General features: G+C 38.9%; 1 protein-coding gene and 1 long non-coding RNA gene across 4 annotated transcripts in view; one reads left to right on the forward strand and one right to left on the reverse strand.

The window, feature by feature from the left end:
• Positions 1 to 18,599, reverse strand: part of LOC102077163 (uncharacterized) — a 60,190-nt gene extending 41,591 nt beyond the window's left edge. For both annotated transcript variants that reach the window (XR_269997.4, XR_001222982.3), the window contains exon 1: positions 18,389 to 18,599. This is a non-coding gene — a long non-coding RNA (uncharacterized LOC102077163). The remainder of the gene's footprint in view (positions 1 to 18,388) is intronic.
• Positions 16,974 to 24,692, forward strand: part of slc6a9 (solute carrier family 6 member 9) — a 77,917-nt gene continuing 70,198 nt past the window's right edge. Inside the window, exon 1 of one of the 2 annotated variants that reach the window (XM_013264675.3) lies at positions 16,974 to 17,384. The gene's annotated coding sequence lies outside the window, so the exon portion shown is untranslated. Of the gene's footprint in view, positions 17,385 to 17,431; positions 18,315 to 24,692 lie in introns of those variants that run through there. The other variant, XM_019348176.2, reaches the window with a different exon arrangement.

Here is a 24,692-nt window from a genome sequence, read left to right on the forward strand (position 1 = left end):
TAAACTATCTCCACCTGTTTGTGGGCGAAATGCGATGAACTGCCATTTACTACTAATATTTAAATGTTGGTTGTAAATGGGAAATGGTACTTAAACCATGAAATGTTGCCGGAGAAGATAAAGGAGCCAAAGTCGTTTTTAGCTGCTAGTTTTCCCACTTCGGACTGTTAAAACAACAGCGCCGTTGACTGTCTCACTCCTCCCCTGTTTTAATAACCTCTCAGTAAAAATGTTAGCAAAGAGCCAGTTAGCGGACTGATCGTTGGGCTACTTAATTAAACGTAATTCGTTTTCTGTTGTAAATGTTTTTTAATTATTCTCATTTCTCTTTTTAAACCATACATTGCTAAATTGAGGGATTTTACACATCTGGAATCAAGGTTATTATAGTTCATTCAAACTAAACTAAGACTAGATGTGGGAAAAACGTAACATAAGTTAATCGCATTAAAGATAAAAACTAGACTTTAGAATTAAAAAAATAAACAAATTAAAATGACTGAGTGAACTTGGAAAACTAACTAAAATAAAAGTGTTTTAGTAATCGACTCTACGAGTCTCAATAAACATGCTTACTGTGTTGACTGTGAGCCAACTGCTTTCATTTCATGCTCCTGATGTATATAAAAGACTAAAACTAACACTGAAACTAAGAGGAATTAAACTGAAAGTAAACACGTTCATAAAAACCAAAGTGAAACAAGAAAATCAACTCTGGAAACTAAACCAGATTAAAAAGTCAAAATGAAATATCAATAAAAGCTAATTCGAAAATACAAAATTTTATAACTCACATAAAATCTATGTGTACCAGTACTTTAGTTGCAATTAAGACATTTCCTCACACTCTTTAAAATAAGTCACTGATTTGAAATAAATGTTTTACCTGGATAACAAGCTAAGGAATTTTTGTAATGTTTATTTCTCATATCGTTGATACTCTTATCATGCATTATATAAATTTGTATTCTGTACCTGCAGATTACTTAGTGGATTATTTCTGGTTTGGCAAATGTTTTGTTGTTCAAGACCAAGAAATAATGTTGCTAAAAATTATTTTCAGGATCCCAATAAGGAGGCACGGTGTGAAATGGATTTCTTGTTTCTGACTAATTGTCTTTTTACTCATTTAAAACATAATTCAGAATAAAGAAATCCAGTATAACTACTCTATGTGCTACACTTTTCTTCTGAAAGTTTTTAAAACTGAGCTCAATATATCTGCAGGACAATGAAAAACCAAAACAAAACTTATAAATGATTGGTATTTGTTGAGCACTTTTAAGCCAACAAACTGAAAGATTAAAGTGAATTTTGCCCCCATCCCAGAGGAAAAAAGTAATGAAATCTCTGCACTAGCAATTTGTATTTCCAAATTGTTTTAGAATATACACAACTAGTAACTTGCCTATCTAGAAGGTGATACTAGACAAAAAGACAGAGCCAAAGGGGGGCTGGGGGAAACATTATGTAACCTGCTTTTCTCCCTCCTCCCTCCTTTTGTCATAGATGAAAGATGATCTGGAGCACCGCTGTTTATATTAAAATGAATACATGAGTAGTTTAATAAATTTCATCCGAAATTGGTGCACTGTACATGTTTGCAAAACAAGGGTAAATAGTAGCAGGGAAAGCGAGAGCTCAGGTAAGACTGGAAGGAGGAAAAGGGGTAGAGGTTTGGGTTTAGATCCTCTGCTCGAGCTAATCTCTTCTTTCTTGCTCCTTTGCGTCTGCCACCTTTGCTCGTTTGTTCTCAGCTGTTATTTTGATCTTCTATGTTCTCATCACATCTTTCTCTCGCTCTTAAAGTTTTCTTCACTTTCTTCTTCTCTTCTTTGTTTTTTGTCCTTTTCCTATCTGCTTTCTATTGTCCATTTCCTCCTCTTCTGCCCCTCTGATTTTCCAGTTTTTCCTCATGAGAACTTGTTTCTAGGGTTTGTTCCTGATGTTTGGCATCGGGTGCAAGCTCCTGGGTAGAAAGACTACAAATTATTTTACTAAACTCAGTCTAAAAAGATGTTAAGACCAAAAATGACATGGTGGAGTGACACAATCAGCTAACCTGAAGCAAGTTTTTCCATTCAGCCTCCTTTTCCTTTAATTTCTCACAGAGAAGGGTTTTCTTAATTTGAAGCTCATCCATAGGCTCCCCTCAGATGTCTGGGAGGTGCAGCTCCAGTGTTGTTTCCTGCTGTTCATCTCTGTCTTTTTTAGTTAATGCTGGTCTACATAGGTAGGCTGGGGTTTGAGCTCTCCTTTTTTAAGGCATCTTTGAAAAGCCTCATCCTTGCGCTTGAGACAGTGCAATGAAAAACATCAATTTGTTCATATGAGCAAATTAGCCAAAGCATAAGTAATTTTTTAGAGACCCCTGTAGTGCTGCCTTTTGTCAGATTAGTTTTATCAGATTAACCATTTTTTCTAATGAATAGCTTCACACCAAGGTATTTGCGCTTAGACCGCCAGAAATGTTATTCACCAGATTTCTGGGTACCCAGTTAGGTTTTTTGCACATTTGTAGTTTCAGAAGATTTCAAAAATCTTTAAGCATATGATACACAAATTTCAAAAATTTCCCTCAATCAATTTATTGCATTGGAAGGGACCCGTGCGCAATTGTTTTCCCCACAGAAGCGTATATTATGGAATATCTGGTTTACACAGACCTGCAGTTCAGGGCTTTTGCCAGGTAAAAATAAACCTTTATCATGGAAAACATTTCTCTTGAAAAGAAACCAGAGTTGTGAAGATGACATCAATATGTTTACCGGTTTATTTTTTAATTTTTTTAATGAGTGATGATGACAGTCATTGCAGAAGGCTAAAGATGTAATAACTGACCTCCAGGCACAGTTAGAAAAATTAGTTTGGTGTGCATGATCTTGTTCGTGTGGTGGTGGTTGTGCAAATGTTCATACTGGTTAATTCGAAACACCGTATATTTTTTTTAAAATTTATTTTACTTTTAATAAACCAAAAGCAGTGCTTGTGTGGCACTCAGGTCAAAAGACACACAATGAACGGTTGTCGCTGGTGTCTCTAGCTTCACATTTCTCAAAACAGAGTCACCAGTAACCAAAGTGTTTTCCCAAGTTGGTGTGTCGTCGAGTTGGGAAAAATAACTCAAAACTGAAAGGTTTGGCGATGTACTGCTCTACTGAGTGCTATGCTTTCTCCACACAGTCATGCAGCCGGCATGATTTCCTGGCTTGTTGGGACAATCTGCTGGGGGGGCGCTAATTGTGGTAAAGCCACACTACTACAGGGCCCTATCAAGCTACAGGATTTTTAAGGATTTTCAAGGCTGAGACTGGTCTCTAATGTTACAGGCAGGCTACAAGAATGATTATTACTAAGGGAGGTGGAGGAGTAGCTAAACATTTGACACACTGAGCAGAAAAGTATGGAAGGGAAGGGTGAAGACGCCATGCTGCTAATCAATTAGCTAAGAGCTAAGCTAATAGCTAGGCTAAGCTAACAAATCCCTAAAGACACATTAAGTGAATACTATGATATAACTTTCAGGTGATTCAGCAGAAATTGTGTTTTGGATAAAACATGTGATGATTACACTATGAAATAAGCAGTGTTGGGGAGTAACGGAATACATGTACCGCCGTTACGTATTTAAAATACAAAATATGAGTAACTGTATTCCGTTACAGTTACCATTTAAAAAGGTGGTATTCAGGATACAGTTACTTTGCTGAAATAAAGGGATTGCACGGTGCTATTTTCCTGTTTCATATGTTCGGCTATGCCCTCTCTATTTTTGGTTTCCACGCCCCAAACAAAATACGCATTAAGAGGCGTCTCAATCTCGCGGCCCATGTCACCTCTACTTGCGGCCGCATAATGACGTGAAGAAATATTTTAAAAAATTATTCACAAAAATGATTTAATATGAAGGCAATAGGCAGAGTGTTACAGGCATAGCCCTAAAGAATGTAGCTTCATGGGCAGTGTAGTCCGTGCTGCAGGGAGAATGGACTGCCATACCCGTTATGTGTCTGTGAGCAACAGAGGGAGAAAAAGGAAAAGTAGGAGCTGTCACCGAGCACAAACGGGAGCTGGAAGCATGCAAATATAATAATAACCACTGCAGCCAAAAAGAGTGCCTGACGAGCCCAGTTGTAAGTAAGCTATTAAGGCTCGGCTGTACACTTTTTTCGTGTTTTTCCCCGAAACAATAAGTTCCGTTGGAGCAGCCTTTCAATGCCTCTCTCTGTCAAAGTAAAGCTAGTTTTCAGCTACGAGCCCAACATGAACCCGACGTATTAGCCAGAGGTCCCTTTGCTACGGTTCGGAGCCGTGGACCTTTTTTATATACGTGCGGAATAGTTTCCTATAGGAGATCGCTGCAAAAAGTGCAGCCTTACCTAATGTCAACCCTGCTGTTACTCATTAAGACTTAAAAATCTAGTCGGTATTGGTATGGCGAGTAACCTTCAGTAAAAGTAATAAATCACACAGCAATAGTACATTCATGTAGTTGTAAAAAGCACAATAATATAATAGGTAATCCAAAGTATTCGGAATACGTTACTGTCATTGAGTAACGTAACGAAATACGTTACAAAATACATTTTGGGGCATGTATTCTGTAATCTGTAGTGGAATACATTTTAAAAGTAACCTTCCCAACACTGGAAATAAGTCACTATATAAAGATTTATAATTAAAACAAGCTACATGGACTAAGCTACAATACCACAGTGAGAGCCAACACCAAGTGTAGCAAGAAACACTCAGCAGACAGTATGATTAAAGCAAATGCTGCACAAAAAATAATTTTAGTCATTGTGGATCAGAGAAAGTGTCTAGGTATAAATAAACCAGTCAAACAAGTCACAAGTTTATACATTGCAATTGCTGCCAATTTTAACTGTCATAAGACTTGACTGCAACGTGCATTTAAACTGTTTTTACCATTTACCATTAAAGTAACAGTTGTTAAAGGTTTTAAAAGGAACAAAAAGTATTAGATTTTAGCTCTGTTAGTACATTTCATGTTGTTGGAAACATCTTATTTCTGTTTCAGGCCCCATGTTGTAAAACCTAATTTGCACTGTACAGGTATGCATATGTAAATTCTCCCCACAAGCACCCGTGCTTTACATCTTTAAGGAAAGTGTTGAAGGGTGATTCTCACATGTCACCATTGTAAACATTTGCCAGTTTAGGAGTGCCTGAAATGTGTTCTTGACAAATGATCTGTTTCCCAGCGAGCCATCTATCACTGCTGCAAGTCCAGCTTTCTTAGCTTTGTTTGGAGAATTAACTGCCCCATCTAACCTAATGAGATATGTAATGAGATAGAAATGTAAAGTTGTTAACTAATGTTAAGGTTTATTCACACAGAATGATTTATCACTAAATAAAGCTCAGTTCACTGGTTGTTGGGAAACTGAGAACCAAGTGCTCCCATCTTTAGCATCCACATGAGGATACTTGGAAAGTCTCTCAATCCAAACTTCATATGCATGATTATTTTCCTGATCCCTGATACAAGCTCCTTTGCCTCTTTGTTTCTCTACCTTTTGTTCTGAGCCAAGCTTATGAAGATCATTAGATTCATTTTGCCTATTGTGGGTTTGTGGCTTCTTTTTGGTTTTCAGATGGAATTCATGTTAAAGCTCCTTAGCTTCCTGTTTGTGATGTTACTTTTACTTTCCTTGTACTTTTATATTGCTTGTTTCTCTTTGTCTTAGTTCTCTTTAAGTCCATAACTGTAACATTAATCACACAGAGTGTTACACATTATTCTACCTGACAAACAACCCTTGCCACCAGGGCATTACACTGATGTAATGCCCTGGTGAGGGTATGCTGAGGGATACAGACACACTAAGTGAAGGGACTGGCTTCATTTCAACATAGCAGACTCAGTGTCAGATTTGATAACTACAGTTTTAGGTGTACGAGGAATCTTCATGGAACAATAGGGGTAAGATTTTCCCAGTCGACAGGAGAACACAGAGTCTTTGAAGTCAAACACAGAGACAGAAAAATCGAAACATAAAATAATGTCATTGGAGGGAATATCATAGACCAGGAACTTCAGGATGAGAGATTCAGACTGACAAAACTGATTGCTACACTCATCTTTCCACCATTTTCTGCAGACACATTATCAGTACAGTCATTTAAATCACAATCCCTCCCATCCATAATTGCTTTGGGATTACTGACTGTTCGGCTGCACTGTCTAGCCACACTGCTAGAGGGCGTTAACCTCTTACAAACCTGAATGGGAAACGTCATTCCCTGCGCCTGGCATGTTAGAATAAATTTTACAAGATCCCAGCTCTCCTGCTAGTTCTTCATAAACCGCGATTTCTTTCTCTTACGAACAGTAGCCTTGCCACCAACGTTGTTAGAGCACCCGACATCATATTTAGGAGGTAACAATGTTTCGGTCCTTAACACACACTACTCACCCATCAGAACTAAACCATTTCGGACTTGATGATTGAGTTATTTCATGTCATTGAGATTGGTTTATTTTGTTTGAGCATATATCTGTGTATGTGTGTATACATATGCAGCTATCTATGTATATGTATATATTGGTTTGTTTGTTTTATATGTCCAAAATAAAAGATTATCTTCATCATCATCATCAAAAAGGTGAGTGAAGAAGAAACACTCAGCAGACTTGGCCTATTGCATTGTAACTAAGGGAGGACTCAGGGTCACTTGAAGCTTTATCAAAGAGGGTTTCTGTCTCTTGAATCGAAACTGGGAGCTGGTTCCACAGAAGAGGGGCCTGAAAGCTGAAGGCTCTGCCTCCCATTCTACTTTTAAATACTCTAGGAACAACAAGTAAACCAGCATTCTGAGCTTTGTATGAGAGGAGAAGGATTTTGAATTTGATTTTGGATTTAACAGGTAGCCAATGAACAAAAGCCAATATGGGAGAAATATGCTGTCTCATTCTAATCCCTGTCAATACTGTCACATTTTGGAACAACTGAAGTTTTTTCAGGAAGTTTTTAGAACGACATGAAAATAATAAATTAAAATAGTCCAGCCTCGAAGTAATAAATGAATGAACTCTCTTTTCAACGGAATGTCGTGTACTTGAAATAAATAGCAAAAGTGACAAAACCCACTATTCCAGAATTAAAGCTCTTCTGTACAGAGGAATAGGCTAAAATTCCTGTTAAATTAATGTTTAGCTGAACCTATTACTGCAGTCACTCTGAAAACAAAGGCTCATATACTGCAGCCTCTCACAGATGTGTAATATTGGATCTTTTCCCTCAGATCATAAATGACCAAGTTAAAATTACTTTGTCATGTGTTGAGTTGAACTTCTCTTTAAATTCATCCACCTGGACATTACCATAATAATGGGTGCATAATAAAGTTGAGAAGTTTTATGTGCTATGAGGTTGTTTTCTGGATTTCCAGCAGCTCACAAATACCTAAAATATATCACCGGAAATCCATGTTACTAATATCGTTTGTGTTTTTTAAAAATAGAAATGAATTTGATCCAAACTGTAGTTCAGTTTCAAGGCTTATCTCTGCACAGCCATGCACTAGCCAGGCAATGTGTGTTTGTATGCAGGGAGACTACTGAAAGTAACCCCAGAACAAACGTCTGGGCATCGTGCTTGTGTTGTTTTAGGCTACTGCCAGTTGGGGGCAGTGTAAATCAATCATAGTGTTAGCTACTTCACTTCAAGTTTTTACATTGTTGTTGCTTTTCCCATGTTACCAAGAAGACTAGTTATACAGAGAAAAGGAATGCTGGAATTCAACTAATGCTTGTGTGCAATTATCCAAAAAGCCACAACATGCAGCTCATCAAATGTACACTAATCGGATGAGAGCGAAAAGTCAACAGATAACTGCTACTGCTAATCATTAGATTTATATCGCAGGCTGACTTGTATCGAAGGCTGAATGAGGCATAAGATGCAGAGGACAGCTGTAGTCTTATACCCTTCGTCCACCTCCAGTGCTCCAGTGCTTCTGTTGCATTGTGAAGCTCTTTGTAAATCCTGAGGTTCCTCACTAGTTGTCCTTCTTGTTTGCAGAGGTAGCTGATCACTACAAGGTACAGTACTGTATTTAAAAATCAGATTAGCTGCTTTTTTAAACCTCTTATAACTCATTATGCATAATAGTTATGTTCATGCATTTTAGATCATTGGTTAAAGTACCTAAAGAGTTATTGTGATGCTTTGCTTTAATGTATTTATGCATGTATAAACATCAATACTTTGAATAATTTTTATCTGTAGTGTGTCCAAAAAACAAGGAAGTCCTAATATTTTCACCACACATTTTTTTGTATGTTTGTCGCTCTCCAGTTAAGTCAGCATGCAGATTATTTGTTTAAAGAATTTACAAGAAAGGTGCCTAAGACAGCTCAGACTGTGTTGAAGAATTAAGGTGGTTATAATACATAATAGCCTTTCTTTTTATACTGTCTATTTATCTAATTTTGTTTGTTAACTGCTTATCCAAATCAGAGTCTCCAGAGGTCCAATGGTGAGTTGGTGAATTGTGGGAATTATTACAGCACCCTGCTACCAGTAAGGAGTACTCAGCTCAAGTGCATCATCTTCTGGAAAAATCTGGCTATTGCTAACAATGCAAGCTAAAGCGGTACCTGGAAATGAAACCGTCACGGTTCTGGGTCATTTTTGACCCAGCTTTTTCTGTTACTGCTTTGGGTGGGTTTTTGAGTTGTGTTGGTTTGATTTTGTATTAAGGGTTATTCTTGGTTTTGTTCTCTTTACATTATTTGGTGTTCTGGCCTTTAGTTTAAATCACTGTCTTCTCTGTTTTATGTGTCATATTCTTCCTGTCTCATGTCAGTGTGTTCAGTTTTACGTCTCCCCTGTCTCGTTAGCCTAATTTCTCCCAGCTGTGTCTCCCTCCTGTTGCCCATTCCCTGAGTACTCCCCTGTGTATATAAGCCCTGTGTTTCCCTGTGCTCTCTGGCTACGTTCACACTGCAGGTCTTAATGCTCAATTCCGATTTTTTGATCAAATCCGATTTTTTTGTCTGCTTGTTCACACTACAAATAAAATGCGACACCAAACGCGCTCTAGTGTGAATGCTCAAAGCGGCCCGCATGCGCAAAAGAAGATGTCACACACAACGCGCTCTGTTTAGACCCAGAGCAAACAATTTTGTTTGACTGATGGCCCTTAATATAAAGACTTCGGACTTTACGTTTCCTAATTTTTGCTTTAAGTTATTTTGTTATTTACATAATAATGTAAATAACCTAATAATTATCCTTATTGCTGTTTTAGAGGAGCGGTGCTTCAAAGGATAGTTGCAGATTTCTGTCAGAATCTGCAGATTATACAGTACAAATAAAATGTTCACGTTTCTCCAACGTTGTCTTCCCAACAGTTTCACTAACATCTACGATGGATGGCCAGGAAGCGTTCACGATGTCTTCTCAGGCGCTTCTCCGGCGCTGATAATTGGCGTCTGTCTTGTGTCAGTGACGTAAAAGACGGATTTAATGCGACATGACCGTTCAAACAGCAGTTGCTTTCTAAAACATTGGACAGTGGCGGTCCTAGCCTGTTTGGCGCCCTGGGCGAACACTCCCTCTGGCGCCCGCCCCCCCCCCCCCACACACACACACACACACACACAAAACATGTTAAGGATTGTACATTAACATAAAACTGTTGTCCACACACACATATGAAGAGAGAGAGGGAGAGAGAGAGAGAGAGTATGCATAGTATGCAAACGGCTACCAAACAGCCATCATAATTCGTCATACAATGAGAACAGGACAAATCAACAACTGACAATGACTAATTAATATTAAAATCGGTAACATAATGTATTGTTTGGAGTTTAGTCTGTTACTGTTACTATTTTTACCATTTCTTCTTGGAGCAACTGTAACCCACATTATTTCCTTAGGGATTAATAAAGTATTCTGATTCTGATTGTTTCAGGATGACCTGCCCTTATCCAATGACACATCTGCTTACCTGTATCATTTGTTCGTTTCTTCTCCTCTTCTTTTCTCTTTTTTCTAAACTGAGCACCTGATGGCTTTGAACTTTTCTTGTCCATCTTCCATTGGTTTTAATTTTGCACTCCAGTATGAACACTCATCCCTCAACCAGAGGATCACCACAACATAACCTAATAGACCTACACCTTAGTTCACAGATTAACTTTGTCTAGGGTTTATTTCTGGGATTTCACACAACCCAGGATTCAAATCATGAATACATAATGGGCTTGGATTTACAACACTATGAATGAAATGTGCTCTATTTGGAAGCAGCAGGTCTCCCTCCCCTTTCGACGGGTTATGTGTGAGACTTTAAATCATCAAACTGTAAATTATAAATTTTAAATTGTTATTGATCCCTTTACCCCGAGTCCTAAAGTGTATATTTATTTTCTTACTCTTCTTATATTTATTGTTCGTTTATTTGCACTGCTGTAACTGGAGCCTCGTTGTCTCGTCTCTCTATATACTGGACTGTATGTAGCGGAGATGACAATAAAGTTTACTTTGACTTCAGCAGCGCACAGGCGCACCGAGGGCTCTCGCGCTCAGTTTTCGTGTATAGAATTTCGAAAAAACATCGGTGCAAATTATAAGTCTGTATCATAATGTCCGGTGTTTTCGTGTTTGTTGTTTTGTTTTTATTTTGTTTTATTTTGCGAGTTGGTTATTAGATGCTGCTCCAGCCAGCCAGAGAATCCCCCGCTGCCCCGCCCTCTCCTCCCTGTGCCGCAAGCAGCAGGCGCACCTCGCAAACGGAGGGCGCCCTTACTCCTAGCAAATGGGCGATAGAAAACCGATTGGTGCCTATGACATTCCCAATATGCGCTGGGTGCCATCAGGGCAGCATGAGTATGAGCATTTTTTTTTTTTTTTTGCTGATGCCCATGATGCCGCCCCCCATCAAGATGCCGCCCCGGGCAACCGCCTGTGTCGCCTGTATCTAAAACCGCTACTGACATCGGATATGTATCGGGTTCAGTACCACATACTAGAGATGGACCGATCCGATATTACGTATCGGTATCGGTCTGATACTGACCTAAATTACTGGATCGGAAAAATGTAATCGATCCATTAAATATTAAAAAAGCACCTCACAAAACTTGCAACACGGCGTAACTCGGCTCATAACCGTAGCACATCGGAGCAGTGTGCATCATGTGATAGAGAGGCTGCCTGTATTTGTAGCCTCCCTACCAAACCAGCATTTCATCTCCGAGGAAGTTATCCCAGAGAGAAGTAAAGCAAGTGTGTAAGTTCATCTCTGAATGTTTGTAAAGCATTCCCACGTTAAGCTTAACAACCGATATATGGAGCGACTGCCTCTTCTCTCTCTCTCCCTCTCCTGCCGCTACTTCAATCGTGAAACTGCTTAACGATCAGCTGATCGGCTTTTCTGTCGAGTCCGTCTCTCTTCTTTGTTTTTGGCCCACTTTGCACCAGAAAGAGGAAACCAGCGGCTGAACAACAGCAGCACGTTTAACCTTGATAAGCTGTTGTTAGAATGTATTTAATATTACTTTCTACACCAGGATCCTTTTCTACGTCGCTGACGGCTGGTAACTGTGCAGGGGCGGATCTAGCAAAGTTTAGCCAGGGGGGCCGATAGGGCATGAACAGGGAAAAGGGGGCACAAAGACATACTTTTCTTTCTTATTCTCATTTAAAATACGTAGCTTTTAATAAATAATTATCTGAATCTTACACCCAAAGTTTTAATCTGATGTAAAATGTATAGAAGTCCATTACTATATATAGTAACTCTTAAGTCTATATACCCTAGTAAGCTATAGTACTTTTTCCTTTGGGAAGGTACCATCTGTGAATTCTGCAATTCTGTTGAAGAAAGATGTTGAATCTATTTAATTATTCTTGAAAAATAATTTGTTTCTGTGCATTTTTTTTCACCCTGCATCAAATTAAAGTTGATTACATCGATTAAGCATCATGAGGTGGAGGGTGGGTGGTTCCCTATTTTTTTTTTTTTGCTGGGAGTTTGCAACCCTATTAGTTAGGTTGCTTAATATTTCTGCTAAGTACTCCTTAAAATACCAGAATAGGGAGGATGGAGTAAGTTTAAGTTAGGTTTTAAGTTGGGTAAGGTTTATTAGATTGATCAGTGTTGCTGAACTATGAAATATTTTGGGTGCAGTGTATTTTTTTTTTAATTTTTTTATTTATTTTTTTTTACACACACAGGTATAACAGAATAGCTTTAGTGTTGTTGTTTATTTAAACTTGAGTATGAACTTATACAAAATGCAGCAAGATATTAAAAAAAAACAGTTTTATTGATTAAAAAACACACTATATCGGATTCATATCGGTATCGGCAGATATCCAAATTTATGATATCGGTATCGGACATAAAAAAAAGTGGTATCGTGCCATCTCTACCACATACGAAAGTGACCCAGATCGGATTTGAAAATATCGGATTTGTGCCGTTCACACTGTCATACCATGATCGGATATGGGTCGCATAGGGTCAAAAAAATCGGATTTGATGCGCTTTCGCCTGCAGTGTGAACGTAGCCTCTGTTGCATCGTACCCTCTACATGCTGTGTGTTTGCCTCCTGCGCATGTTCAGTTTCTTTGTCTGTGTTCTTAGCACCTTTGTTCAGAGTTTTGGTTTTGTTTGTTGGTGAGTTTAATTTATAAAGTATTTTTCCAGCAATAAAAGCTGCGCTTTGAGTTTCAGTCCTGTCTCCGAGAGTCCTGCATCTTGGGTCCTTTTTTCTGCCTGCCTGCCACACTGCCAACCATGACAGAAACTAACCGAAAAGGCTGTTAAACCGCTTATTGGCTTGAGTGAATGTATTGGATAAGGAGATGGAGCTAAGGCATATGCGAGTGGAGTTTATTGTAAGGCTGAAGAAACATCAAACAATAACGGAAAGACGAAAAAATGCAGCTGCCACACTAGGTTGAGATATGAGAAATGGGCTATAAAATATTCCTCTGTCTTAGGATGTAAACATAAGAGGAATTTATGACATCTCAAATGACATAGAGGCTAATTTGCACAAATAAGAATTAGAAATGGCACGACACCACTTTATGTCCGATACTGATACCAATATCATAAATTTGGATATTTGCCGATACCGATATGAATCAGGTATAGTCAATTTTATAATCAATAAAAATGTTTTGTATACTCAAATTTAAAAAGACAAAACACTAAAGCTATGCTATTACACTTGTATGCAAAAATACACTGCACCCAAAATATTTTGCAGCAATACCGATCTTTTTATTTAAACTTTTAGCAGAGTATGAAAAAAAGTGTTTTTCATAGGGGTTTTTTCCAGACCGAGCTCCATATATCGGTTGTTAAGCTTAACGTAGGAATGCTTTAAAAACATTCAGAGATGAACTTACACACTTCCGGGGCGATCGTGGCTCAAGAGTTGGCAGTTCGTCTTGTAATCGGAAGGTTGCCGGTTCGAGCCCCGGCTTGGACAGTCTCGGTCGTTGTGTCCTTGGGCAAGACACTTCACCCGTTGCCTACTGCTGGTGGTCAGAGGGCCCGGTGGCACCAGTGTCCGGCAGCCTCGCCTCTGTCAGTGCGCCCCAGGGTGGCTGTGGCTACAATGCAGCTTGCCATCACCAGTGTGTGAATGGGTGGATGACTGGTTGTGTAAAGCGCTTTGGGGTCCTTAGGGACTAGTAAAGCGCTATACAAATATAGGCCATTTTACCATTTACACACTTGCTTTACTTCTCTGGGATAGCTTGCTTGGAGATGAAATGCTGGTTTGGCAGCACGTAGCGAGGCTGCAGGTGCTTTCAGTGTGAAAGCATCTGGAGACTGTTTTGTACGACACCTGTCGGCAGCCGCTTTATCGCGTAACGCACACTGCTCCAACGTGCTAAGTCGGAGCAGTGTGCGTTACGCGATAAAGCGGCGTCTATCCCTAATAAGAATGCAGGTGAATCTCCAAACTTTGCCCTGCCCTTTAGTGAGACCAAAGTTTGAGCTACACTAAGGTTAGAAGCTACTTTACAGTTGGATCATAAGCTTTGGTAGTGACCAAAATAGTGAGTTTGCAATGTACCCCATAAAGAAACAGTGTGAGAAGCTCAGACACCCAGAAGGAGCTCAAAGTAGCTGTGGGCATCTGTTGCAGATCCCAGATGGAAGACTTCCATCATGGTTTTTTTAAGCATGTCTAACTTGATAGAGATTGACCGGTAAACCCACAGAAAGTGCTGAAAATATTCATCGTCTGAGGGATGGGTGAGTAACCTTCTTTAGCCTGCTGTTACCATGATCCAACATTGTATAAGTGGATGAAAGTTATTGAATTGATGAATGAATTTAATTATAAATGGAGTCCCATAACCTACAGCAAAAAAGACCATTTATTTAATGATACACTTCTTGCGAGGGTGCTTGACCTCTTATAACTGTATAAATCTAATAAAGAAAGATATGCTCAAAAGGAGCAATGTACGGTGTTGCAAGTCCTCATGTTTTGGAATAAACGATCATGTATTTAAAGTCAATCTCACTAATTATAGGTTAGTTTTTAAAACACGAGTCAACAATATTATGTATTGAGCCACTCTGTAACACAACTCCTTGCGAGTTCACTTTAGTGGAATATTTGCATTCTGTGTGAGTGTTGTCACGGAGGTTAAGCTATGTATGCGTCTCTGGCTTTGTTTATCTAACCCAAGGGATTCTGGGCCTTGTCAACTGTCACTAGGTCAGAAGTCACTGCCCATCTACAAATGCTAGGCAGGAAATGGTTGATAATGGTAATGAATTCAAATTTTTGACTACTTACTCTTATGTCACCTTTAGTTACACTTTGCCTGAAATTATGAAAGCAGTGAAAAAGTTGTAAGTCACTTATTTTAGTCTTTTCTGAAAACATCCTTTTTGACAGGGTTTCCTTTCAGACATGCCATTCCTTAAACACTTAGATGCTATCTTTTGGGGTCAAAGAAAGGTCATGAGAAGACTCATCCTTCTGCACCATTCAGTCCAAATAACTTTCAGTTATAACTAGTTGAAAAACAGCTTGGTTTTACTTACTTACTTTTCAAAGTGACTCTCAAAAAAGAAACAAACAAATACGTCTAAATGTATTTTGTGCTTTCTATTTGTCAGCTGGAAAAACTGCAGTGTAGAAACCAATGAATATTTAGTGGCTGTAGTGAGGTCTTAAAACTGCACTAGGCAGTATGTTTACAGTGGCAAATTCACAAAATCACACAACTAGATAATTAATAAATAAAAGCAACATTAATTAACCCATTAGTGCAGTTTATGAAATATCCAGACAAATATTGACACTTTCTAAACGCTTCATGTGGCACTCTGCATGATTCCAGTTTCTTTTTTAAAAGCATCAGACAATGGAAATGCTTTAAATGTCCGACATAACTTGTTTCCATTGTTAACATATGTAACCTGTTTTATTTTAAGTTATGTAACAAGCATTTCTATGGAAGGGGTGTTTCTTTACACCACAGAAATAACTTAATCAAGCGCATTAGACCAAAGAAATTTGAGGAACCGTGATAGACAAGAAATGGAACAGAAAATTTTCCTCTTGTAACATCTTGTAGAGTTTTAAGTAAGTTCCTCTTGCAGAATTATAACCTCTTACTGTAAAGTATGCGGTCCACAAAAAAAGAAGCAAAAAGCAAGAAGTCTCTCTTTCCTCCTCTTTCGGTTTGAGTGATTTCACGTGTTTGCATCGACAGGTTACTGGATTTATTTCTAAGAACCTTTTTAGTCGATAGACAAAACATATTTTCTAATGCATGTTTAAAGTATCTCTTGAGTAACGTTGCTTCAAGCACAGAGTCCAAAATTGTTTGTACTTAAATACAAAGTGTCCAGAGTACTCTTCAAATGGGCTTTAGAGGTTTGTGATATTAAGTGAGTGACAAAAATTGTGCTATCCTTGTCCACATTACATACAGATCTACATAGTATAGATTTAAAAATATTTACATCTCTAGACTAAAGACATGGAGGCTAATTGAATTCAGGAGTTAGCAAGCCTCAAGTCTAATTCACAAGAGACACTGCATATTGATTTTTGGAAGACATGGTTCAATTTTACAAGGCTTATGATCAAAGAGCTGAAAAGTCTCAAAGATAGAAATGCATAGAATATGTAATATAGACTCAAAACACACAACTGAATGTTTAGCAGAACAGAGCAGACCAAATCTGCAAATGTATCAGATCACAATTTACGAATGGAGAAAATCAATAACTTCATGTGCAGTAATGTGCAAAAGTCTTGTATTAACTGCCATTTAAAAAATATTTTGCAAGGACAATGGGAAAAAAGTGCAGCAATTTTTCAAAACTTGTTCCAAGTGCATGGAAATACAGTGTATACGGTAGAAACAGTTTGTACAATTCTAGCACGTCTGAAAGACTAGATTTTGTATGACCACCTTTATTCTTTAACAAAGCCTGAAGTCTCTTTGGCTAGTTTTCTTATAATTTCTTTAAGTGGTCTTCAGGAATAGTTTTTCAGGCTCCTGTGAATAATTCACAGGTCAGTGTTAGGTGGCTTCCTCTGAAACGGGTTGGGTACAAAGCAGTCAATGTTGAAAGAAAAATTCTTGAAAGACCTTCGAAAACCTGAAGAACTACTGCTCAAAAGTACTTGGAAAAAATATATAAGAAAATCTGTTTCCTTGGAAGCAAATTATAAAAACATGAGGGGTAGTCCAGTACATTACTTTTTCTTGATATTGTAAGACCGAAAAGAATATTTTAGTAATATTATCAGTACTTATCAGTACATTGTTGATTTGCAATAGATGTTCATATTTTATATATTCTTATGGGTATATGTGTATTGTTTATTTATAAGGTTTATGTCCATAGTGCTCATTCAGCAATTTGATTTTTTGGAAGAAATACAAAGATAAATGAAATGGTCAACTTCAAAGTTAGCTTTAATTTTACCCAAGAGTCAGTTGAGGTAACTGAGTTGCTTAGAGGTTGTCAAAGCCCCGCAGAGATTATTCCACAATCCTATTTTGTTATACACTAAAGAAAAACTTCCATATCCCCATAATTGCCATATTATTAATTTCTAGATTATACAGTGTTGATCAAAAATGCCTCTAAGAAAAATGTAAGCATCCATTTGTCGATTCATTTGCTTTCATACCTTTACTGGCATTATAGATAGACATTATGATACGGCGTTCAACATGAACACCTTCACCAAAATGTTGTCTACCACCCCAACTGTAGGAAAACCCTCACCTCCCTTCTCTCACTCCAGCCTCTGACCAGCACCGCGCCGGCGTGCCTGCTTTCTTCCCGGCGTTAACCCTAACAAGCCTCCAATCTGATCTCCCCAGAAGCAAGGTAGAAGGTAAAGCCCTTATCTGCATGCCATTCAAAAACCCCTCCGGAGTATTATCATTCATTCTTCAGCTGCGTCTTATCATCCGCCACACACCCATCATGTTTTCTGTGGACGCCCAGAAGCTTCCTTCTATCAGCAGTGGCTTACTGCACTACACAGCCTAGGCTACCGCACCTGTCTGGGGGATCGCATGGACTCATTACCTCTGCCTTTATTGGGCTCAATTCGCTTCTTCATCAGAACACACTAACCCATACCAGACATACAAAATGTCAGAAAACACGCACACGCGGTGAGTCACAATCACACTGATCTGCGAGAGCAACCGCTGCAGTGTAACAAAAGAGAAGGCGCTCAGCACACCGCTGAACACGTGTAGCTTCACTAATTATGCATTATGTAGAGGGGGAGGGGGGTGACAGGCACCTACATCGTATCACAGCAGTTTAAATGCTCCCGTAGTAATCTACAATGTTTCCATGGCACCCAAGTTTGGCTTCTAGTCACCATATAAGGGCTTTTATTCATATGTAGAAAAGGCACGTGCTGTTCGGGATCGATACTTAAATACTTAAACGCGGAATTGGTGAGTGTCTGAAGCTGGCCATGCACTACAGTGAGCAGATACAGGGTAGTACCGCCAAACTGACGCAGTAACCCGCATCAATAAGAGCCTCTGACAGGTCGGTTCTCTCAGTGTGCCCTCAAATGGTCGCCTATTTTGGAGTAAAGCGAAAGAAAGAAAAAAGGAGGAGCTGCTGTTGGCCAGGCGGTGACAGACGCCGGGGGGTGGACGACAAAACCAAGGTGATGCAACTTCCAATAACCCAAAACTGCCGGAAAAAGAACTTGTACACAGTGCATAGTGCGACCAAGGTGGCAGGATCACCTCTACACGGCCAGATCTCCTAACGACGGGCAAAAGAAAAAGTAAAAGTAGGTTGTGTTTCAGTTTTTCACCTCAGTGGTCTTTTAACGTGGAGTCATTAAGGAGCAACTTTGTCTTTTACCTCGTTGCGCGTCGAGCGGCTGATGTTAAAGGGAGACAATGCGCACAGCCGGCGGTCTCGGTTTGAAGTAAGGGTGATGATTGTTCTGCTAAGTGATGTCGAGGAGCTGTTATTTTAACGGCAGCAGGAAGAAACACGTGGCACTGCTTGTAACCCCTCCTTGTTACTCCTAGAAGGGGGACAGGGAGCATTTTTGGGGGGATGCTTGGAGATGATGTGGTGGTGGTGTTTGGGGGCGGGATAAAGATGAAGGGGAGGGGGGATTTCCGCGGTAGAATGTTCTTCCTACTTCCTCTCCCCTTTCTTCCTGTCAGGTACTTTGTCTCAATGGTGAAAGGCTTGTATCACTAACAGAGACACTGTTGAATGAAATCAAACAAGCCCACGTTTTTAAACAGTAATCCAGATAACAAAAGCGTCGGTTTTTATTGGATAATGAACTACAGAAACTTAGTTGTAGCGATCTAACATGCTAGATAGATTTAAAGGTGGCCTCAATCAGCAATTGTCCAACTTGATCAAACACATTTTTTTTGTTCTCATGCAATCACATTACGGTGACATGGTTGTGTATGATCCTGTGTGCTTTACTGTGGCGCCTTTGTCAAAGTGGGTGGGAAGCAAGTGCAGCGGTCAGACTCTTTTCTTGGCACCTTCTTGATCATTCCTGACAGCTCTGTTGCTGCTATTCTTCCTTCCTTACTTACTTTGATGTTGTCTACCATTACATATCTGAAAATTGCTTGTGCTCATAGTGAACTTCTTTGAAAACAGCACTTTTAGTTACATGATTTGTTATGTACCTAAAAGTGCATAACAAATTATGTACCTAAGGTAAGATGTCAATCTTACATTTATTTAATTCAAGTAATGGTTATTGACCTCCTAGTTTTATTACTGATGACAAATGCTGTAATGGCCTGAAAATCACAAAAAATGATGAATTTCCTGTAATATTACAGCAAGTCAGATTATTATTATTATCATTATTATTATTATTATCATTATTATTATTATTATTATTATTATTATTATTATTATTATTATCAGTGGTAGCAGCAGTAGTAGTATTTACAGGGAATTTCTATACAGACATGGAAAATTAAAAGTGTCAAATCCCTGATGATGTCAATTGAGACAACTTTCAGTTTTACATAAACAAAGATAAACATCAAATAAAGAGATGCTGTTTCATTGATGATAAAAATGAATCATGTCATCAATGGTGATTCTCTAGTTTTTCAATGCAGTCTAAGCTTCCCACTGATCAGTAAAGAATTAATGTGTTCTGTATACTTCAAGTGCATCGTCACAACTTATTTAAATTGTTTGTTGGGCTGAATGATAAATGTGTAGTATGTCAGCAGAGACTGTGCATGCATTAACAGCAGTCCAGCCCACTATAAATGGACCTGCCACCCATTTCCATTGAATCTTTTCTCCCACAAAAGTGCTTTTCTTTAACATTTTCTATTTGTTTTCCTGATGCGCTGCTCTCTAGGCCACATGGATTCCTTTACCATGATCACAAGTCCAGCCTCCTTTGAGTGTTTTAAATGCTAGTGAAAAGTAAATTACCAATAAGAGTGTTATTTCAACAATATAATGTAGTAATTTAATGCTAGAAAATGAAAATTAAGCTTTTCCAACTTTGTTATGTCTCCAACACATCCTCATAGCTAAATAACAGAACAAGTTTATAGGTGGTGACTCCTGAACTGTCAAATATAACCATTCACATGAAATGCAAAAACATCATGTGTGTTATGTCAGACAGTCGCTCTGGCTCACATGGTTTCACAATGCACTTCCTGACACACCGAGTTCAGGTTTTCTACAGAACATACGTGCATCTGAACAATCAAGGTTATGCAAAGCGGAGGAGGAGTCTAGACAGGGCTGACAGCAATTCTGTTTTGATAGCTCAATTAAGGACATTTAAACTTTAAAATTAATAGCTTTGTGTACTTAAGCTATGATTCAGTGGCTTACCTGCATGTTTCTTGTTGGGGAGTGAAGGGGAAGTGGTGGTGTAGGAGGAAGCTCTAACATTTGGCAAGTGGTGAACTTGCTACCAGTAGTTAACGCGAGCCTTCATTTTTCCTACTTTATCAAATAGTTCATAAAGTTTTGTTTATAGGTGATAAAACTTGTTCCCCAGTTCTGTAAAGTTAGACCCTACCTGTAAGTTGTCACATTGGTTCCTTATGTTTTCATATGTAAATATGAAATCCTACCTGTCTGGAATTGGAATGCCAACATACAAATAACAGTTTCAAAGTCAAAGAGGCAGAGTCTTCAGCTTTCAGGACCCTCTTCTGTGGAAACAGCTCCAATTTTGGATTTAAGAGACAGACACTGCCCCTACTTTTAAGATGAGGCTTTAAACTTTCCATTTTGATAAAGTTTATAGTTAGGACTGGATCAGCTGACTCTGAATCCTCCCTTAGTTATACTGCATTAGGCCTAGGTTGCTGGGGGCTTTCCATGATGACTGTTTTTTTTCTTCACTCGCCTCTTATCACTCTCCATGTGTTTATACACCACTCGACATTTAATCATTAGTTATTATGAATCTCTGGCTCTCTTCCACAGTACGTGTTTTCTTCTGTCTCCTGCCCCTCATCTCCAACCGGTCATGGCAGATGGCTGCCCCTCTCTGAGCCTGGTTCTGCCAGATGTTTCTTCCTGTTGAAAGGGAGTTTTTCCTTCCCGCCGTCACCAAGTGCTTGCTCATAGTGGGTCGTCTGATTGTTTAGGTTTTCTCTACTTGAGGCAACTGTTGTTGTGATTTGGCACAATATGAAGTAAAATAGACAATATGAATTAAATAAACTGTCAGCTGGATGTGGCAGTAGTTAAGTCTTAACACGTATACCACAAAAAAGGTTATGATAATATGTTAATGCTCTGTTTAAAAACATGTTGTTGCTCACTTAATCTTTAATGAAATGGTAACTCAGGGGTTAAAAGTGTTGCAGAAGAACTGCATTGTAGTAGGTTATAAAAACTGAGCAGGGTCCAAAAACTGGTTAGTTGCCGTGGTGATGTTGGTGCCTTTTTGGATGTTATCTGACAAACTGTGTGACAGCTTGAGAAGTCTGTGGTCCATTCATCTATGTTCACTCAATCATCATCTATGTTTCACCTTGTTACTTAATCATCAAGCTATAGAAAAACTGTATCCTTTGGCACTGATTATCAATCCAGATATCAGTCATGTGTCACAGAAGGGTTTCATGTGCTTGTAAGGTATCTTGAAACATATTTGTCTATAGCTTTGAATACCTGTAACTGTGGAATTTTCCCATGGCGGCATCAAACAGTTTTCACAGAATGCTCTCAGATATTTCAGTGTTATTTTTGTGAAGCGTTGGGTCGGACATGTCCAGATGTCTGGAATGCCCAGACAACTAGAGCAGAAGATGAGCTTTACGCACTGAAAGACATCAAGACAAAAACAAAAGAAAACTGAGCAAAAGATATGCAGAGAAGTAGCAACACAGCAACACAACATCAGCGGGTTAGTTGCGGTGTCACAGATTTCTGTAATTAATAGCTATAATTGCAGCTGCTTTGAAGTAGGATCAAAATGAGTAATTGATGGTGCCGTTAAGTAATGCATGAAAGCTTTCTGTTTAACTCCACCCTAAAGTGGAGGAGATGGTTTAAAACGATGGATGGATTCTAGCCACAATATATGTTACCACCACTAGGGGGCACCGAAGTTCCTCTTTCCTCTTGCTTTGTGGTATTTGTTCTCAAAGATCCAGTCATGAAAAACATCAGGTGTTTTTTGTACACAGCCCAAGTGGATGTGGTGCAAAAATAATCTGCAGGGAAATCAAAGGCAGCTCAAAGTGAGGAAAATTACTAATTCTGGCAACCCTGCTTATGTCCTGCATGTTTTGCTGGACTGACATATTTTGACAAAATCCACAGCAAAAACCTGCATGTTTTATCCAACTTGCAGAAGAATTTGACTGACTTTTCATTTTAAAGAAAAAGACTCCTTCTGAAATGACAGCACCTGTAAATTTACACTGTTTTGGATTTTTTCCACTCTTCTTTGCAGAATTTGTCCATGTTCGACGGGTTTTGAGCACAAATGGCTTGTTTATGCCAAAAATTCTCAATTGAACTTGTGTCCAAATTATAACTAGGCCTGTTATGTCTTGGTTCACTGACATCTGACCTAAACCCTGTTAAGCTCGGTGATATTTGAGTCACGATGGCTTTCGTTTTTTATCTCTTACTCATGAGCAGAGGGAGGCACGACTAGCATGAGGGATCTTAGTCTGTGGACCCTTGCCCTGGTTGGAATTTAAACACTGACTTATTGTTCCAAAAAGGGTAATGCCACTACACTATTCAGCTACTATTGGAAGTCCATAGTAATAGGAGTGTTAGGAGCTGTAACCTCCAAAGCTTCATTCTAGGCACAACATCAAAGGTCTCTGTGCTAAAAAGAACTAAAATACTGCACAGAACCCTCAAACTCTTAGGCAAAAATGCTGATGTAACAATAAAATTCTTTGCAGCCGATAGGACATCAAATCAAGCAATAAAGTTTCATCAAAGGATATATATTTCATCCATTCATGAGGGATCAACAAAGACTCTTAGTGTTTGAGGGTTCAGTAGGTAGGGCCTCACGATTATGACCAAAATGATTATTTTGATCAATATAGAGATCACGATTATTTGACAGTTTTTTTTTAATTACACTTTCATGTAAGGATAACACTGCTTTCACACGCATGTTGCGCAACATTCCTGATAATGTAAAACCTTTTGCCTAAAAAAAATAAATAAAAAAAACCTTCCTATTCGTCTAAATTCAGTGCATCTCGTAGAAGAAATATAATAAATAGAAAGATGTTTCAAGGCTTATCACAAATTAGTTCAACAGGGCTTTCACCTTTATACTCTGCTGTGTTCCGGTTCATTAATGCATGTTTGCAGACAAGTAAGTTGTTTATTCACCTGGCCTCAGTGCATCTCCTACAATCAAAATGTAAAATATTTACCTTCATTCATTCAGGAGTTAGACTAAAGCACTCTTTGAAGCACTTTTTACACTGGGAAGTAGTAGAGACTGAGTTTATTTATGATCATAAACTGCTTGAGATGTACAATCACAAGGGGTCCCAACATATATCAAAGTTGCTTTATGACAAAACACAATTGACAGAGTAAATAATGATGGCTACAGTTACTACAAGGATCTCTACACCAATAAACATACAGATGACAAGAAGAGATACAAACTGAAAATTCAGAAAATTACAACTCAGAGCCAGAAGTTCAAGTTGTATTAGCAGTATAATGCAGTTGTTTCTGTCCTGTTTCCATTTCAGCATTGCGATCTTATCTTTTAGTATAATAAAAATAAATGTAACAGCCATCCCTCCAATCCTTAAACACTGTGGCCGCTCCACCATTTTCCACCTCCCAGCACACACAGCAGCACACACAACATTCCATAAACGTCTGGGAACTGAGGACACCGCTTGCTGGAGCTTTGGGAGGGGAATGTTTTCCTATTCTTGTCTGATAAAGGATTCTAGGTGCTCAATGGTTCTGGGTCTTTGTTGTATTTATTGTTTCATGATAATCCAAATATTTTTGGTTGTGAAAGGCCTAGACTTCTGGCAGGCTAGTTCAGCACCCACACTCTCCGACTCTGAAGCCATGCTGTTTTAATGGGTGCTGTATGGGGTTTAGCATTGTTGTGCTCAAGTATCCAAAGCCTTCGCTTAAAAAAAGATGTAATTTGGATGAGAACATGTTGCTCTAACACCTGCATATAACTTTCAGCATTAATCCAGATGTGCAGGCTGCCTATTCTACAGGCTCTAATGCAGCGGTCCCCAACCTTTTTTGCGCCACGAACCGGTTTATGTCCGACAACATTTTCACAGACCGGCCTTTAAGGTGTCACGGATAAATACAACAAAATAAGACCAGTACCAGTACCAAAGAAAAAGAAGATTTATTCATAACACACAGGAAAAGACCCAGGGAAACCAAGTTAACAATAAAAACGATTAAAAAAATAACAATAAAAACCCTAAAAAAACACAAATTTCACACCCACCTCAACTTTTGCGGCCCGGTACAAATCGACCAGTCCGTGGCCCGGGGGTTGGGGACCGCTGCTCTAATGTACGTCCATACCATCAGAGATTCAGGCTATTGAACTGAATACTGATAACAAGACAGATGGTCCCTGTCATCTTTAGTCCAGAGATTTAGAAACAGAGTGGCCTTTTGACCCAGCGAAGACAGCAGTGTTTCAGGG

The sequence above is a fragment of the Oreochromis niloticus genome, linkage group LG18, assembly GCF_001858045.2.
Source record: "Oreochromis niloticus isolate F11D_XX linkage group LG18, O_niloticus_UMD_NMBU, whole genome shotgun sequence".
Classification (NCBI taxonomy): domain Eukaryota; kingdom Metazoa; phylum Chordata; class Actinopteri; order Cichliformes; family Cichlidae; genus Oreochromis; species Oreochromis niloticus.